Source organism: Octopus bimaculoides, chromosome 3 (genome assembly GCF_001194135.2).
Source record: "Octopus bimaculoides isolate UCB-OBI-ISO-001 chromosome 3, ASM119413v2, whole genome shotgun sequence".
Taxonomy (NCBI): domain Eukaryota; kingdom Metazoa; phylum Mollusca; class Cephalopoda; order Octopoda; family Octopodidae; genus Octopus; species Octopus bimaculoides.
In genome coordinates, this window is record NC_068983.1 from 117363483 (window position 1) to 117366507 (window position 3025).

The 3025-nt window shown below is 36.9% G+C and overlaps 1 long non-coding RNA gene across 1 annotated transcript in view; it reads left to right on the plus strand.

The window, feature by feature from the left end:
• LOC128247419 (uncharacterized) overlaps positions 1–3025 on the plus strand; it is a 16387-nt gene that overhangs the window by 12166 nt on the left and 1196 nt on the right. The gene's annotated exons all lie outside the window — the stretch shown is intronic.

Consider the following 3025-nt stretch of genomic DNA (forward strand, 5'->3'; position numbering starts at 1 on the left):
GTGTATATATATATATATATATATATATATATATTGCGACCTTCTTACGGCATTAAGAATTGTTAACCCCTATGTCTTGCTTCGGCAGCCGCAGTCACAATTAGTGACGATAACATTTTTCATATACATATATATATATATATATACACACACACAAACATTACAGACATATGCAAGAAGTACTGAAAACGTAAGTGGTATTTTTTAACTATACATAAGGCACATATTCTTTAGAATGCCGTCCACCGTCAAGTGTATGAATCTAAAGATTCTCTAATATGACAAAATACAAATTGCTCACTTCGTCAGCACTACTGGCAGAAATACACAACACGAAGAATGTATCTCATTAAGCTAATAATAAGTACAGCTAGGTTATAATAAGAGAATAGAGAAAGAAAAGTGTAAGTGTTACAGAGAGTGAGCGAGGAATGTTATAGAGATGAAAATGGGATGGCCATCAAAGCCACGCCTCACCTAGGGAACTCCCGTTTGCTCATACGTACTCACACACTCTTGCATAAGCACACATAAGCAAATATGGTACTAAGAAAAAAGGAGAATGGAAGAGACTGATTTCAGGAAACATATTATCAAAAGTAAGAAAGTTAGTAGTAATAATATCAATAATTTTATATTAACTTTAGCATTAAGAATGATAATAAGTATAATAATGTAAATATTAATAACAATAACTATAACAATAGAAATAGTAGTAATACTGTTGAACCAACGGTGAATTGAGCGGCTATCACCACAACCGAAACAATAACAACAACAATTTTTTCTACTATAGTCACATGACCTGAAATTTCGTGGGAGCGAGTAAGCTGATTACATCGACGGAATTTGAACTCAGAAGGTATAGACGGACGAAATGCCGCTAAGCATATTTCGCGGAGTGCTAACGATTCTGTCAGCTCACCGCTTTAACAATAATAATGATGATAATAATAATAATAATTATTATTATCTTTATTTCTACTCTAGACACAAGGCCTTGAAAATTTTGTGAGAAGGGGGCTAGTGCGTAACTGGTACTTGTTTAATCGACCCCGAAAGGATGAAAGGCAAAGTCGAACTCGGCGGAATTTGAACGCAGAACGTAGCTGCAGACAAAATACCGCTAAGCATTTCGTCCGGCGTGCTAACGATTCTGCCAGCTCGCCGCCTTAATAATAATAACAGCAACAGCACCACCAATAATAATATTTTTTTTTATTTCTTTATTGCCCACAGGGGGCCAAACACAGAGGGAACAAACAAGGATAGATAAAGGGATTAAGTCGATTACATCGATCCCGGTGCGTAACTAGTACTTATTTAATCGATCCCGGAAGGATGAAAGGCAAAGTTGACCTCGGCGGAATTTGAATTCAGAATGTAGCGGCAGACGAAATACCACTAAGCATTTCACCTGGCGTGCTACCGATTCTGTCACCTCACCGTCTTGATGATAATAATAATAATAATAATAATACGAAGAAGGAGGAGGAAGAGGAGGAGGAGAGGAGGGGAGAAGAAGAAGAAGAAGAAGAAGAAGAAAGAGGGAGCAGGAGAAGAAGAAAGAAGAAGAAGCAGAAATAGAAGAAGAAGAAATAATAGCAACAACAACAGTAGTAGCAGCAAGCTTGACGAACAAAAAGGCTGTAAACAGAGTTCGTATGGTTGTAAAGACCAACTTTTAATCAATAAAATGATTCTTGAGGACTGCCACAAATGTCACAAAAATCTTTGTATTGCATGAATTGATCACAAAAAAGCGTTTGACAGCCTTCCACATAGATGGATTAAGAAATTCATGGAAATATATAAAGTTTGCCCGGTTATTGGTAAAGTTCTGTCAAATAACTATGAAACACTGGAAAACAACACTTATATACATAATGAATTGTGAGACAGATTGTGCGAAAGCTGGTGATATTGACATAAACTGTAGCATTTTCGAAGATGATTCTCTATCAACATTATTTGTTTGCGTGGTTCTCATTCCCCCAAGTAAACTGTAGAATGATACAAAGGACGTGTACAGCGTATGCAATAGACAAATCTCACACTTCCTTTATATGGATGATCTAAAGCTTTTCGCAAAAGATGATCAACAACATAACAGTTAAGTGATGATATTGGTATGGAGTTCGGCCTTGATAAACGTGCTAAAAACGCATTTTGCAGGGAAACACTTGAAAACGTACAACACACAGACAGTTCTAGCAATATCAAGGAATTAGATCCTGGAAAATTTATAAATATTGAAACGTGTTGTGATGGGGAAAGCATCCATCACTCACAAATGCATGAAAAAATGCGGGAAGAATTTTATCAAGAGCGAATTTAATGTGAGAAACAGTCTTGATGCAATTAGTATCTTAGCTGTATTTCATTGAGATCAGTAAAACTGACACAAAAAGAAGATTCTCACTTTGTACTATATGCGTCACCCAAAGGCAAATGTAGACAGATTAGATACCCTAATAAAGATAGGGAAATGTAGATTAACACAGCTGCAACTGTCTCTAAAGACAGCGACCATAAGGTTAGAGACCTATCTAAAAAAAACACCGATGACCGGATGCTTAAATTTGTCTAAGAAACTGCACTCAGTATCAGAAGAAGCAAACGAAGTCACGAGATTCACTAAGAGTCTCACTAAATGAAACAGAAGAGACAACTGAGAACTTAAAAGAAAATCAAAGCTAAATGAAATGGAATCACAGAACTGCGAAATAGATGGAAATATAAGACAATACGTGATAAATATCCTGCAAGGGCCAGCGATCGTGATATTGTTACAAATATGATAGATCAGCGGTTGGTTGCATCTGGACTTAAATTAAAAATAGAGGGTTTCATCATAGCAGCTCATGATCAGTATCTGCCTACCAGAAACAACCAAGCCAGCATTCTTACAGTGATACTGATCCTGCCTGCTTGCTAGGGTTAATGAAATAGTCACCGATGGTCCGACCATGCAACAGGTTCTACTGGATTAAAAGTTACCAACAGCGATTGGAGTGACCTGGCA